Source organism: Ochotona curzoniae, unplaced genomic scaffold (genome assembly GCF_017591425.1).
Source record: "Ochotona curzoniae isolate NIBS_2020 unplaced genomic scaffold, NIBS_Ocur_1.0 scaffold_4505, whole genome shotgun sequence".
Classification (NCBI taxonomy): domain Eukaryota; kingdom Metazoa; phylum Chordata; class Mammalia; order Lagomorpha; family Ochotonidae; genus Ochotona; species Ochotona curzoniae.
The window spans coordinates 20705483-20722397 of NW_024467118.1; the positions used below are offsets into that span (position 1 = coordinate 20705483).

At 38.0% G+C, this 16915-nt stretch overlaps 1 non-coding gene across 1 annotated transcript; it reads left to right on the plus strand.

Moving 5' to 3' along the window:
• The first annotated feature begins 369 nt into the window (after window positions 1-369).
• LOC121146947 lies at window positions 370-476 on the plus strand. Its single transcript, XR_005882306.1, has one exon. It is a non-coding gene; the product is annotated as a U6 spliceosomal RNA (small nuclear RNA).
• Window positions 477-16915: the final 16439 nt, after the last annotated feature.

Sequence of the window (16915 nt, forward strand, 5' to 3'; positions counted from 1 at the left end):
CCAAAGAAAAATAAAATCTTAAAGAGTTTGTTTTTATTTATAAACAGAACACTGGAGCTTCTGAGCCAGGCAAATTGAATGACACTGCCTGGTGCTTTGGAAGTTAGTGTCTGCCCCTTCAGTTCTAATGGACATCTGATCAACACTGGCCAGTTTTTTTGGCCATCTGTCAATCTGATGTGGGATCATTCTTCCTTCATCTACTCTTAATAGCACTGGCTGTCATAGTCACCTTAGACCAGATGTCAGGGTTCCCATTATCCTTATGGTTTCTCTCTAACCTTCATCTATGTTATGGTAATGTTTTCACTTTACTCATCAGAGTGTAGTTTTTGCTGCTTTTTAAAAATCTTTTAAAACAATAATTATGTGCTCGCTTCAGCAGCACATATAGTAAAATTGGAACAATACAGAGAGGATTAAGATGGTTCCTGCACAAGGATGACATGTAAATTCATGAGATATTTTTTATTTTTATCAAAAAAAATATTATTTTCTAGCCCAGCACTGTTGCCTAGCGGCTAAAGTCCTCACCTTGCGCCACGAGCTGGGATCCCACATGGGCTCTGGTTCTAATCCTTGCCATCCTGCTTCCCATCCAACTTCCTGCTTGTGATCTGGGAGGGTTGTAAGAGTTAGAAAAATCATTTTAAAAATGCAAAATGCACTTAGGAATTTAGGGTTTTCAGAAAAATATAAACCATCAGAGGTTTGTTGGAGAAAATATGTTTTGAGGAGGACAGTATTATGGCATAGCAGATAAAACCACTGCCTCCATCTTAGTATGCCATTTGCAAACCAGTTTGAAGCCTGGCTGCTCAACTTTTGATTCAATCCCTGCTACTATTTCTGGAAAGGCAGCAGGAGTTGGGTCATGTGCTTTTACACTAGAATCTGATTGGGAAATATAGAAGAAGCTCCTGGCTTAAGTTTTGCCCAAAGCACTGTGTCTACTTGGGTATTGAACAGGCAGGAGGAAACTTTCTCTTTTTCTTTTTCTTTACCTTTGCCTTTCAAATCAACAAAATACATTTTTTTAAAAAGTAGCAATTAAAACACAAACTCCCCAAAACTAGATCCATACCTTGAAACAGAATTCTCACATTCAAAGATTAAGGTGTCAGTATTTTTTTGTTGTTGTTGCTGTTGTTGAACCTGAAATAACCACACTGAACTAGCTCATCTCTAAACACAAAGACACAAATTTTCACAAAGGGTAATTAATTTTTAATTTTTTTTTAATTTGAAAGACAAAATTATAGAGAGGTGAGCCAGAGAGGGTGGACTTCCATCTTCCAGCACATTCCACAAATGTCTACAATGCTTGGAATTCATTCAATCCCAATGCAGGAGCTTCTTTTGCATTTCCAGCATGGATACAGGGGCCTAAAGACTTGTACCATCCTCTGCTGCTTTCCTCATCCATAAGCAGGGAGGTGAATGGGAAATGGGACAAATGAGACAGAAACTGGTGCCCGTATGGAACGCTGGCATCACAGATGGAGGCTTAGCTTACTACATCATGGTGCCAGCACCAAAGAGTATCATTCTTTTCAAAGTTGAGTATTCTAGGGAAGATGTCCTACAAACTTTGATAACAGACATTTTTAGCAGCTGATTAGAAAAAGGGGAAAATAAAAGCTGATTTAATCTTCAAGGATGAACTGCATTTCTTCTCCAAATCTAAAGAATTCTTTCTAGCCATGGCCATTAACTCTTCTTCAACAGAATGAGTGAAACAAAATGTTTCAGTCAACAGAAAGCCAAACTCCATCTTATCTATTGTGCTGTCCTTGAAAGAAGTTTTCCAGTATCATAGAAACAGTGGCTTATTCATGGGAATAACAGCAGTGAATGATTTTTAATAGGCAATAACGAAGTAGACAGTAGCAGGTAGGAAAGGTTTTATTCCACATTCACTAACATCTCCACTGGGGTAAATTAGAAATTCTTTTATAGCAAGATTTGTACTTCAGAACACAGAACAAAACTGAATGTTTATATTTCAAAAGGCTTCTGCTGCATCTCCCAAGTTAGTTCTAAAAAGCCCCCTTCAGAAACTCAAGGAGAATTTTAAAGTTTGAAATAGTTATGTCCCTAGTTTTTAGTTTAATCTTTTGAATATTACCTCTTCACAAAGTAAATGATGCCACCAGGGCATTTTCATAGGAAAATAAAAATCAAATCTAATGTCTAAATAAAGCAATGTCATTTATGCAGTTTTTTAAAATTCATCTAACCAACAAAAAATACTAAATGATACTCATATAAGTATATTCTTTGAGGGAAGTTATCATAGGTTTTCAGAGTCATATCTAAGTTTGTATCACATATTTATGCTTTAAACTTTAAATACAAATAATTAGGGGTTTTTGGTGTTGCTTCTTTCCATACTTTTCCGTTTGGTTTCATTAGTTAAAGTATAAAGCACTTGGCACACTCAGCACACACATGCATGCATTTCAAGGAATATGAGTTTAAAGGTTTAACCTCCTTTACTGTTTTCAGAAACAAAAGCAAGGAAAAAAAAAAAAAAACCAGAAATTTGTTCTCTTGCATAGTCTGGTGCATAGTGCAGAATTGGCATATTGCTCTGTGCTCTCACACTGATGAGTTGCTTTTGTGTCACTTCTCTCTGGGTAGCCATCAGTCTTAACTGGCCTAAATTGGCATTAGCAGCTTGACTTGCAAAGGGTTCCATGACTGGTGATGGGCAGAGCAAAGAAGAAAGCTATGCCTCTCCAAGTCTTCCCAGATTTTAAGTCACACTTTCCAATGACACTGCTTCGGCCCCAATCAAAACCGATGAGTATGTCCTGAAAAAGAAGACTAAGCAATACAGTCTCTATTCTGTGCACCCATGCGCACAGGGAAGTGTACTGTGATTATGAACAATCATATTGGTTAGGCACTTCACCTCCATATATACTATAAATATTTATAGTATATGGGAGTATATTAATAAATATTGAATATGGTATATTGATATTAGCATGATATTTTACTAGGACTTCGAATAAAAACTATAATGTATAAACTTTTCAAGCATAATTTTGAGTCATAACAAAGTATTATTATTGGAAACAAAAGAGCAACAAGAAATAATAACATTTTGGATATCAGGAAAATATGCATGAAACTATTAATATATGCTTTTTTCTATTCAAAGTAAAGAATTAGTATGGATTTGTCGTTGAAATAATTAGAAATATGATCCCTCAACTGACTAGATCAGAAGTCTATCTTAAATGTACACCTAGGCCAAAAACAAATACAAGAATTGAGGTGAAAGCGCTATTAATCCTTCTAAATTCATGCTCAAAATAATTAGTGTCATTTAAATAGCACTCTGGAGTCTAATATTGTTTCAATGGCTCTTTCAATTCTGACATTAGCTTCAGTTTGAAGGTATAAATTTGAAGTCATTTGAGTACTATAAACAGAATAATGGCAGTTAAGTAAAGTTCTATAACTGTTTTAAACAAAACACTGAAAACAAAATAGAGGAGACAATTATTGTTTCCCAATGTGAAATTCAAGATTGAACATAAACATACATTTTATGAAATGTGGTACAGAATTTACAGTTCAATGAAGGTAAATGCAAATACAGTAAGCAAAGGGCGCTTCATAACGCTGCTTGTAGTATCAAAGTGTCTGTAGCTACATATGTGCTCACCAGTAGGCTGGAAAGACAGCAATACACCCTAGAGTGGGATATTAGATAAAAATGCATATGCTACATCTTTGCCATGATTAGAAACATTCATAATGTACTATCATGCATTAAAAGAGAAAAAGCTTTTTAAAAATATACTTTAAAAATGAATCACTCTTTTGTTTATATAAGAATTGATAATATTATTAAAATGATAATATTTGAGCATAACAAGAAATCCAACTATAGATTTCAGCAACAGTAAAAAAGGACTACCGTTTATTTCTTAACTATAAGCCCATTTACAGTTGGTAATTTTATTTCAAATCTATATTTTATTAGCGCTTCTCAAACACTACTCACAGAATCCTAACTAAACATTACAATAAAGAGATGTTTGACTCAGATAAGTAATATACTTGTATTAACTCACATCTTTGAAAATGTATCAAGTATTTTAAAGCAACCTACTATTTAAACAAAAATATGTTAACAAACCTATCTTTGTAAAAGCTATGTTATACATTCAGAAGCATAAAAAGTTAGACTTATGAGGGAAAAAAAATATAAAACTAAGATGTTGGGCCTGGCATGGTGACCTAGTAGCTAACGTTCTCACCTCACACATGCCAGGATCCCAAATGGGCACCGGTTCCCATCCAGCTCCATGCTCGTGGCCTAGGAAAGCAGTCAAACATGCCGAAAGCCTTGGGACCCTGAACCCGCGTGGGAGACACGGAAGAGCTCCTGGCTCCCGTCTTCGGATCAGTGCAGTAACGGCCGTTGCGGTCACTTGGGGAGTGAATTGTCAGATGGAAGATCTTTTTCTCTGTTTCTCCTCCTCTCTGTATATCTGACTTTGCAATAAAAATAAATAAATAAATAAATAAATCTGAAAAAAAAACTAAGATGTTGAAAAGTTATAGTGCAAACCAAATTTCTATATTATGTCTTATGAATGTATGCAGCAAATACATTGATTCTGAACGAAACTAAGGGTATAATTTACAGGCAAAATCCCCAATTTAATAACACTATATTTTTACACTAAATTATAAATACCTATGGGTTTTTTACAGTCATTTTGATATTTTATACTGGTTTACATGATAGCCAAACAAATGGTGAAAAAAACAGAATAATCAAATTTGAAAGCCAGTATCAACATGACATTAATATGGCATTAATAATTAATGTCATATCATTATACTAGTATGTGACATTGATTCATAAACTGTTATTTTGGAGCAAATTGTATATAGAGAAAAATATATTATAGATATAGACTGATTCAACTCTTTTTTATTTTTTTTGTAGATTTTTATGATACAGTTCCAGGCTTGAGATTTTCCCCTCTCTTCTCCCAACCCCCAATTCTCATCTCTCTCCCTGATTTTCCCTATTTTATTATAATAGTATAGACCCTCAAGAACAGTCGAAGGTTCATCATTTTGCTATTTACGTGTTCATATGTTTTTAAAAATGTGATGACCACCTACATTGTTGCTCAGAAAAATTCACAAAGTAGTGCACTATATATAAAGATGATTATGATGATGGGATGGTTTCCCAATATTTTAATTTCATTACATTTCCTCCATAAAACAAACCAAAAATGCCAAGTCTAGAGGTAAATAAAATACCTCTAGAAAGGATGTATATTTTAGTTTCCGTGCGATTTATGCATTAGAGCACAATCCCTCCTCTAGCGCAAGTCACTTTAGGAAATGAATTTTAGATTACATCGCCTTCATCCACGGTGTTTTCCTGATAGTCCATAAATTCCCTGTTGGGGATAGTAAAGTCTTTAGTGGTTTCCAGATAACTGGCACATCTCAGTGCAAATTGAAATATGCCAATTAGGCAATGATTGTCTCATTTAAATATGTGATTGCTCTTATGAACTATCAGATTCATTTAAAATTAGAATAGATTTTTCAAATGCAAACCATTGACCAAATTGTAAATGTACATAATTAAGGCACATTACAAATGCAGGTGTTGGGCATGATAAAAAACATTATTATCAAGTCACATTGCTTTTTTTTTTTTTAATTCTGCAGTTTAATTAGTATTAGCATCCATCTGGTCAACAAAAACCAAAAATATAACTAATAACAGTAAACATGAGTTTTAAATCTTCATTAACAATCTGTACTAACATTATTTCAGAAATTAACCAAAGCCAGAAACTACAGGATTACTACGTTTTTTATCTGAAATGTTTTCAATTCAGGTATCAATTTAAGGTGAATTAATTAGTCATGGCCTGGACAAACTGATAATTTAAAATCACACATGAAATTTTGTACTTAAGAGTGCATGTGGGCCCAGCGCAGTGGCGCAAGTGGTTAAGGTCCTCGCCTTGCAAGCCCCAGGATCCCATATGGGCGCTGGTTCTAATCTCGGCAGCCCTGCTTCCCTTCCAGCTCCCTGCCTGTGGCCCGGGAAAGCAGTCGAGGACGGCCCAAAGCTTTGGGACCCTGCACCCGCGTGGGAGACCCGGAAGAGGCTCCTGGCTTCGGATCGGCATAGTATCGGCCCGTTGCGCTCACTTGGGGAGTGAATCATCGGACGGAAGATCTTCCTCTCTGTCTCTCCTCTCTGTATATCCGCCTTTCCAATAAAATCAATCTTTTTTTTTAAAAAAAAGAGTGCATTTATGAGTAAAAACAGCATTTTCAATGAATAATGTGGGCAAACCTATATATCTACATTTAAAATAATTAGATTTCTCATCCCATCTCTTATCATGCACAAAAAAATCAATTCAAAATGACCCATATAAGATCTAAAATTCTGAAATTAAGGGATAAAGAAGAAGAGATGTATTACAATTTTGGAATTGGCGTGGAACTTTAAGATTCTCAAAGCACAAACAACAAGACAAATTTGATTTACCAAACTGAATAATTTCTGCAACTCCTTGCCCCTTAAAAAATCAACAAAGTGAAGAGATAATGCAAGAATTGCATAAGATACTTGCAAGCTGGTAACACCACTAGGGCGGAGCAGATTGTGTTGCCATCTGAAACGTCACCAACCCTATGGGAGAAAGTTCAAGCGCAGTGTTAAGGCATAGTGGGTAAAGCTGCGGTGTAGACATCGCATATGGGTTCCAGTTTGAGCCCCAGGCACTCTGCATCCCCTCCAGCTCGCTGCTAATGGCACCCTCTCAGGAGACCCTTTTGACTTCTAATTTGAGCCTGGCCCAGCCCAACTCACAAGGACTATCCGGGGAATGAACAAATGGACAAAAATATCTCTCAGTCTTTGCCTCCACCCTGCTCTCTTTCCATTTCTCTCGCTCTCTCTTTCTGTCAACGGAACTCTGTCTTTCAAAGTGCCTGGATTCCAAATAGCATCCCGGTTCCTCCAGTTGCAATTGTGTGCCCTAGAACCACTGTGTGACAGCTCACGTGCTACAGTCTCTTTCGTATGGGAATCACAGACATACCTCCAGTTTCCTGACTTCTATCCAAGCAAACGCCCAATGTTGTAGACGTTTAAGGAATAAATCATTGGATGAGAGATTACCTGCCAATGTTTATCTACCATCTGTCTATCTCTTCCAAGTCAAAGAGAAGTTTTTAACACGATGCAATGCTACATAATTGCAGTTAGATTTGCTTTTGCCAAAGAGATAAGCTTAGCAGACTCCTAGGCTGAATATAAGATAAGAAATATCGTATGTTGATGTTTTATGATATTTCAAAAATTAAATGCGGTTATAAGATAAACTTTGAAAAAGTATTTTTAAAAATGATATTGTCTGTAATTGTAATGTTCATTTCTTCATACAGTTGTGCAAGAGAATGTCTTGTAGTCCCGTTTGACAGTGACAGCTGTTTCCAGCACACAGTTACAGCCGTCGTTTCAGTTGGCTCCATTCAAACCTGATGTCTCTCCCCGTGTGCCACTGCCATTGTACCACCAGTGATAGACTGTGAAATGACACTGTGAAAGGGTATCCCTGCTTCGTAACTTTGTGGACCGTACACAAGACATTCAAAGTACTCCTTTTAGAATAGAAGCAAAATCATAAGCTTTTCCTTCGGACTACCAAAGGTTTTCATTTTGATTCCCACCCAATGCCATAATCTCTATACTGAGTGAAATGTCCTAAGTGGGGTCTGGTGCAGTAGCATAGCAGCTAAAGTCCTTGCTTTGTATGCACATTTATTCCATGTGGGAGCCGGTTCTAGTCCCAGCAGCCTCACTTTCCATCCAGTTCTCTGCTTGCGGCCTGGGAAAGCAGTCAAGGACGGCCCAAAGCCTTGGGACCCTGCACCTGCGTGGGAGACCCAGAAGTAGCTCGTGGCTCCTGGCATCCGACTGGCTCAGTCCCGGCCATTGCTGCCACTTGGGGAGTGAATCAGCAGATGGAAGATCTTCCTCTCTGTCTCTCCTCCTCTCTGTATATGTGCATTTCCAATTAAAATAAAATGATGTTTGAAAAGAATGCCATATGTGGCTCTGCATCGTTTTTGTTTTCATCGCCATCTCTTACTGACTTCAGTTTTCCTGTAAAACCATCCAATCTTTTTGTTGTTTTTATTTTCTCATAAACTTTCTGCCTTGATCGTTTCTCCTAACATCTATCCAGGCCAATTATTGCCTCACCACATTTCACATGTATTTTTTTTTTTTTTGCCTTACTCACAAATACTAGCATTCTATTTAATTTAAACCTTTCCCTGTAATTCACTAGAGACCCCGTTTTAAGCTCTTCTCCCAGCTTCTCTCACCACAATATGTCTGCTCTTTTTCCTTGCTAATTCAGCCTCTTTCCTCCCTACTTGAACGTCTTTCATGAAGAACACGACTCCCAGTGTGTTTTGGTTACTATATACTAGCAAATATAATACCTGTGGCTTAAAAAAATGCTTGTTTGATGTTTTGGAATATGCTTAGTAAAAATTTAAAACGGGATCATTACTTTAATTGTTTAATTGTAAAATCAAAGTTATTTAAGATATTGTAAATGGTCCACAGACTGTGCTTTTTTATTTATTACTTAGAATTTTTCGGTAAATCCTTATACATAATGCGAACTGAAGTTAAAGAGATCTTAACCATAGCTGCTTTTAAAAGTCACGTAAAGGAAGAAACGGGAGTTAAAAGAAGAAAGCAGAGCGAAGTAATTAGTCATTGACTTGATGTATATCACACGTGTGAGATACCCGCTAATGCACTTCTCTTCATTTTGCTCATCGTTAGAACTTTCTTCCATCGTAAAAGGCACTAGCCCAATGCTCTCTCTTTTGCATTCTTTTACAAAATCTCCCCAGGTTATGCTTAGAAGGTCACTAAGTTAATTGGCTGTGGAGTACTTAACGTACTTAATTCCATCTTATAAATTATCTGATTTTCAATTTTCAAGTTCTTTGGTCAAGGTTACGAGATTAGAACAACTTCAAATCGAGAACAAACGTTTCAGGCATACTGCAAATCATCCTTAGTAACTCGGTGAGACTACCAATATTGGTGTAATTACGTGAACAAACAGCTGCCTATATTCAAAGAAGAAGAGACAATGTATGTTTTTATTTTCTCATGAGTTTTATTTTAGATTTGGAGCACTTTTATAAGTGCTGTGACAGAGGAGTGAGGGATGGAGATATGGGCATCCATGTATATCACGGAATATTTAATTTGACTTTCAGCGCTAAATTGATAGTAAACATGAACATTTAGAAAGTAATTTCTGGTGTTTTACAGTGAGGATCTCCATTTTTAACTTCTAAATACAAAAGAGAAACAGATCCTTTTCTGTCATCATCCTGGAGTCCCCATGATCCATAGCTTGTCTAAGATATTAAATATTTAAAACATTGTTAGAATCAATGATTTTTGACTCCAATAATTTTAGACATTATTCAACATAGGTTCAAGCTAACACTAGCAGTCAGATACTAGTAAACAAAGAAGCTGTAAACAATATATAGAAATAGAAAATGAAGCCACTGTCAGATCAAGACTTATTAACCAACCAATAAAGAGAGAAAATACTTATATTCTGTTCATTGTTGCGTTATAGTATTGTAAGGGTAGAAATGCAGGGTTTTTCTTTTTTAAGTTAGATCACGGATTTTTTCTTTAAAACACACACATGCAACTTCATTTCTAAGTTAGCACCTACTTCTGACAGTGTGTGGGCTGATTGCGAGCTACAGGAAACACTGAACTCTTCTTCGATCTGGTCATTTAAATGGGTAGCTGATAATATTGCTTTTCAAGCTGTCAGCCATTATCATCATGATCCATTACGTTTTCTCCTCTTGCTATTCCCTAGATGAGTAGTTCCAAAGCCAAGTTCCGTGAACTCCAGGCTCCACAGAAGTAGCTAATGATTTGTAGTAGGGAAGGAGAGGAACCTTGAGCAGCCAGGGCTGTTGACACCCTGGACTCAATTCAACCAGTGTGGATTAACTTTGTTTGTGAAAACATTGACTCAAAAATATTCTGCTGATAAAAATTCTGCAAGCGACTCTTTTGTGATTATCAAAAATCTGCATTTCCCAAGCGTGAAATCGAAATGAAGTAATAGTGTTCAAGGCAATTGTAATGTTCACAGTAGCATGTTAACTCCAAAAAGTGTAATATAACTTCAGAGTGAAAGGAAAAGCCTATTTTTTTTCTACTAGCAGCTTAGTGGGGTCAGAATATTTTACACGTTTTTGCTGCTTTATTTTATTGTATTCAGTTGATTTATGGTGTATGTGAGGCGTAGTGAATCTTTCATAACTAGAATAACCTACTCATAGCTATGCCAGGGAACTTTAGAAAGTTTGCACAAAGTGTAAATTGTAAAAAAATCCATGTATGGGTTTCAAAAGATATAAGCACTATTGAATTTGTCATTTAATTTCATTTTCCATGGATTTTGTGAAATATGAACGTCCTATTGATTAGGCCGCTCTCAGAGTGAAGTGTTGGGCTATAGGGTTAGGTTTATCTTATGTGCCTAAATAATTCTCATATGTATATAAACAATTTGTATATTGTTGGTACCCTGTCTTAAACTTTACTTTTCAGACCCCCAGAAGCTTCATTTCCTGTGTAACAAAGATGCGCCCTTTTGCTCTATTGCTCTTCTACTTTCTCTTTCTGCTCCATCTATACATTTAATATTCGCCAATACTTTGTAGTTTCCTAATTACATTGTGAAATAAGCATTTTCCTATCTAAATAAAGCATCGTCAACTCTAAATAGACTATCCTGTCCCTTTTTTGGAGTAATTACTCAAAAGAATGAAATATTAAATGAATGATAGACCTTAACAAAGTTAGACATAACATTTTGGCCTTGAGAAGATAGAGAAATTTTAGAAACAGCATAATAAAACATGTTTCAGAATGTTTTCAAAAACGTAGAAACTAATGGAAGAGTTTTTTCTTTTGCTTTCTTTTATAAACATTAGTTAGAAATAGTTGAATTGTGTAGATTTCATGTGCTCCGTAAGACAAGATGGTAGCCCCTCTAAGTCTAACCAGTTTAAATTAATCTAGCTTTGTATGCAAAATCTCCTTATTCTAGTAATGAAATGGCCATGTAGGGTTTAATTTTAGGTCATTGCCTTCTGCCTACAGAAGCATGCTAAGTACTTGCAAACACGCGGAGCACAAAGTGGTACAGGTTATTTCAAAGGCAAGAAAGAGAACACACTCAGACGAGCATAGACAGGGAGTGTGCCAGAAATGAAATGAAATAATAAAATAAAATAAAATAATAAAATTAAATTAAATTAAAAAATAGAGTGTGGGAGGAGAATTTGCAAGATGGCACCACAGCATCTCCTCTAAACACAGTCAGTACAGCCCGCTTTTGTAAGTAGGCTGTTCACACAGCACCTCTCCCCCTCCACAGGTCGCAGGTCAGATTGTGTCCCAGGAAGGGCTGTTTTCATGGACCAGTGAGAGCATACAGTAGCATAATGCAGGAGCCTGTGACTTGCAGGAACCTCCAGCTTGACACAGTTCAGCAATCTCTGCCTTACTGCACCTCAGTATCCTTACCTAGTCTGCATGAAACTTGACTGTCATTGACTAACAACCTTCTTTTTCGTTTGTGATTCCTTTCATATTAACTTTCTCAGTTTTTTTAAAGATTTTTTCATTTTTATTGCAAAGTCAGATATACAGGGAGCAGGAGAGACAGAGAGGAAGATCTTCTGTCGGATGATTCACTCCCCAAGTAAATGCAGCAGCCGGTGCTGCGCTGATCTGAAGCCAGAAGCCAGGAACTTTCCTCTAGGAACTTTTCCTCCAGGTGCAGGGTCCCAAGCCTTTGGGCCATCCTCAACTGCTTTCCCAGGCCACAAGTTGGGAGTTGGATGGGAAGCAGGGCTGCCGGGATTAGAACCAGCGCCCATATGGGATCCTGATGTGTGTTCAAGGCGAGGATTCTAGCCACTGGGCCATTGCCTTGGGCCCAACTTTCACAGTTTTTAAACTTCATTCTTTCTTAATGTGTGTTTTGTTTATATTAAACATATTCATCACATACTTTAACATTTTACGTAAGATTCACAGGATGCAAATCTTTTTCCCCTACGTTAATTCACATCCCATTTGAGCAGCTTCGCTCCTCCAGGAAAGTGATAGCCTCGAATAACTTGCTGCAAATCCATTATTATGCACAGTTGGACAAATGTAAAATCAAAAAACCTCTGTCCACAGAATTTTGGAAAATTAGTTAATCCCTGGGAGGAATGCGCCCATTTATGTCACAGTGTCCATTCAACTACCAGCTTCTCTGAGCACAGGAGGGCCAACCCAGCTTCCTGCTAATGTAACCAGAAAGGCACCAGAGGATGACCCAAGTGGTGATGCCAGCCACCTGGTACATCCAGATGGGGTTTTGTTTTTCTTTTTTACTTGGCCCAGTGTTGACTCCCAACCCCCTGCCAGCTTTTGTGGCCATTTGGTCATCTGATACACCGCGATATAATGTCCACCTCCATTTGGTCTCTTGATGTGTCTTCATATGAAATAATTTATCTAATTCTTTCATACATGCAAAACTTGAAATATCTAAGTGAAAAGCTCTTGTACTTGCATGCTGAGTGTCCTGTCACATCATAATGAAACTTACACTTAACCTGATGCCCATGCATGATGTTTTTTTTTAAGGACCTGACCTGTTTAGTATTATACTCACCACTTTGTGCGTCAGTTGTGTAAATTTACCCCATTTATTCAAAAATATTGTCAGGAAGCTTCCCTGCTTGTGTCTGTCAATCCCTTAACCATCAGTCACTGTCCAATTGCTAGACAGAACTATCAAATGGACCTTGGGAAGCAGTCTCCCCTGCTATAACTGGATTAGAATAAAATTGCAAACCATCAACTCCACACCTTGTGTGGTCATCACAATATTCGTCTGTAGCAATGCACAACATATATTTTTACCCATAAAATATCACTGCAACATAAAAACACTGTCTACCCTTCCACTTGCTGCAAGATTGCCACAAAACATCAATGCTCAATCAGCATCCAGAGATACTGAGTGAGAATATGACACATAAATAGCACAATAGGGCATCTGACAACATGTTAAGTGAGGTACTTACTGTATGCTGTTAGAAACAGAATTCTCAGAGATAAAAAGTGATTTCTGAAGGCCAACTGACTTTTCTTCTGACACATTCATACCGCCTGCTTTTGATAAAAATGGAAAAAGTGTTTGCTAAGGGCTGGTCAAAAATTATCAAGTCAATCAAATCCACTCCCTCCTACATTCAGATGCTTGGAAATACAAATCCTTTCAATGACCTTGCCTGCAAACTAGCCCAAATCTCCTAAATCTTGTGTTATATATTTTCTTTCCTCAAGATCTCTTATTGCTATGATAATGAGTCATGGAGGTTTAAATCATAAAGTTCGGTGAAGGCAGAGGCAATTTCTCAAATGTACCCACACTTACTCTTACTCCAATCTCTTCGCCTTCTACTTCTTTTTTAAACTACTTTTAAAATATCTGAGACTATGATTTTCATATTTATCCAGTTTTTGCTCATTTGCACTTATTTGCATCCAATCTGCATGATAACCACATCTTAATTTCATGTAAATAACTCTGGCTCATGGAGCTACTCTAGATTCAGAAGACCAAGGTGTGTCCCTGAATTCACTGCAATGTTTTGACATCCACGGACTATGGCAGAAAAGTGATATGCTGTTAAACGCTGAGGCCTCTGGATGAACATCTGAGAATTAATGCTATCCCTCTAGCCTTGTGAATGAGCTATGGACAAATAAAGCGTTCTATTTTGGGTGCAACTAGAAATGCAATATTTAATGTTGATATTGTGAGTTGCTTTATTAAGTTGTATATTTTAACTTCACTAACTGCCTGTCTTCTTTTTTTTCTTCTTCTTCTTTAAGCTATTTGCAGGAATGCCTAAAGGAGGACAGAGATTTGGGAAATATGCTGGCAATTTCCCATGATTGCTTGGGGAGTTTTGGTGAAGAACTTTAATAATGGTTTTGATATACAAGTAATCAATTAGTGTGCTGAGGCAGGTGAAGAAAGGAAAATTTAGAACACTATCCAGCCCACTTGAGCTCTCATCTGTTGTAACTGGGCTTGATATTGAAGAGACTAAATTAATTAAAATGTAATCCCAGTAGTCAGTTTACATGACTCTCAGACTGAAGTATTCATGTTTATGCCTGCAACTATGTGACAATCAGAGTCTGTCTGTAGAATAAGCTACGTATCATAAAAATGTAAAGGCATTCTCAATATTTTACTATTTCTAATAACTTATTTTCCACCCTAGTAATTCTAAAAGCAGCTGACCACATATACAACTTCATAACAATCAAATGAAAACTAATTTGATAATTGCTAAAGCTTCCCAGCTGTGAAAGTACCCTTATCCTCATTTATGTTTCAAGGCTGATTAAATTGGATAGTTTTCAAAGAGTGGCTTTACCTAAATAATGAATGCAGTCTTTTTCAGAGAGTTTAGCTCCAGGTTAGTAGCTGCCCTAGAAGCTTAGGGATACCTGTGTCTTATTTTCTAGATAAATGTTTAGAACAGGAATTCATTAAGACTAATCAAACCTGAGGCATTATTGCAACACGTTAATTTACTGGAGCCCATTAATTTTTGTGTGTTTTCAAACCATAGTTTATTTAAACGTGAGCCTGCAAATTGAGATAAGACCATTGGAAAATGAATGTATAATAGCAAATATCACATTCATGTTAATATATGTATCTGAATATGAAAGTATGCTTTAACAAACTACACATACTATGAAAACAATCCAAATATAATGGAAATTTACCTGCAAATAACTGTTTGATGGTTGCTTTTATGCTGCTATTTTAGTAATCTTTGAAATTTGCATTTGCTGCAAATTTAAGTAAAGATTTAGCCAATCACTTTATGACAGTATCAGTTCCATCCTAAACACAATGTATTCTACCTAAACTTGGAAATTTTCTGCACCATCCATTTGCATACTATATGCAGTCATTAAGCCACAAGTTTTCAGATATATTATAAGCAAGGATATGCCTACCAATGATGGATTAATTTGGGGTTATTTTCTAAACAAGAAAATATTAATTCAGCTTCTGCTAGTGAAAACAAGAGCCAACGCTGGGGGCAGGCCAGGTCAAGAAGGGCTATAACACCTACCAGCATATATTTGGGCCAGATTTGAGAGCAGTCTCGTCTGGGTCAGTTCACAGCACACACTGGGACAAGAGCCAGGATTGGGTACAAGTCAGCCTAGATTGAACCTCAACAATTGCCAGTTCACATGAGGGCTGAAGCTGAGATTGGGCTAGGTTGCTGCAGCTTCACGGGAGAGCTAGGTCTAGTGGCAGCCCACCTCAGATAGTGCCTCACTGCCTGCCAACCTGCAAGAGATCTAGGGATGGGAACGGGTCCGGTAGGGGAACGTTGGAGAGAACCCTGTGAGGACACTGCTGAGCATAACAGCTGGGATTGTGGCAGGCCAGTTTAGGCAGGGCTATAACACTCTTCAGCTGGGACTTTGGCAAGATCTGAGGGCAGACCAGGTTGACGTTTGCTGCTGTTCCTGCTGTCAAAAGAGAGAGCCAGAATGAATGCTGGTCAGCCAAACAAGGCCACAGCACAAGCTGGCAAGCACTTGCACTGTGTATAAGTCATGTCAGGCTGGACCATAATGCCCACCTGAAAGGCACAAGATCTGGGACTAGGGGTGGGCCTGGTAGAACTGTGGGCAGTTTTCTGCTGTGTCACATCTCCTGCTGATGAGCATGAGAGCCAGGGCTGGTCAAAGTGGCAGCACCAAACGACATCTGTTTGGCCAGGGCTGAGAGCAGGTTGGGTTGTGCTAAGCTGCAGTAATCATGGGTGTGTACAAAATCCAGATGGCATGCAAAATGGAATGGGCTAGGCTGCAGCACATGCTGGCACATGCAAAAATTGGTGCTAGGGGAAGGCAGCAGGCCTGGTGGGGAATTTTAGGGGTAACCCCGACTAAACTGTGGCACCTGCTGATTTGTGTGAAGACTAGGCCCGTGATGGGCTGGCTGGACTGGGCCACAACATGTCTTGGTTCATGTGAGATGTAGAGTTGGGGCAGAACAGATCAGGCAACAGCATCTATCTGTATATGCCTTGGCTGGTGCAGGTAACAGACTGAACTGGATCCTTCACTGGCTGGCACACACAAAAGTCAAATCTCAGGCCACCCCAGGCAAGGTTTGTTGGGAGAACTCTCCAATCAGATGGCTGGATTCAGATCTTGGTCACAGAGAAAATAACAAGACACACGGTTTGACTTTGGAGTGCAGGTATCAGGATTGGGCCTCCTCAGTGGCTGATACCTGTGCAGTGGATAGCAGGCCTACAGGCCCATGGAGGACATGATAACTAGCTCATCGAGGCCAGGAGAAGATGTTCAGTGCCTTATTAGAGGATGAAAAGCAGAGAAATTTGGATAACTCTCTTGGCCAAGCTTGGCAGCAAATGTTTCTGCCTATGGAAGCACACCAAGGTGGATTTGGTCTAATGAACCTTGGAAAAATGTATCAACCCTGATACAATTCAGCTGAAAACATCCCAGAACTGTCAAACCCACTCAACTAACCCCCTCAGAACATTCTTCCCCACATCAGGGTCTCAAAGGTGTTATCAAACGACTATCTCCCAGCCAGAAGGGTTCATATATTCAGGCAGCAAGGAACATTTGCTATATTATCATTATATTCTGGTTTTATTGGAAGATTTTATAAAAGACGAA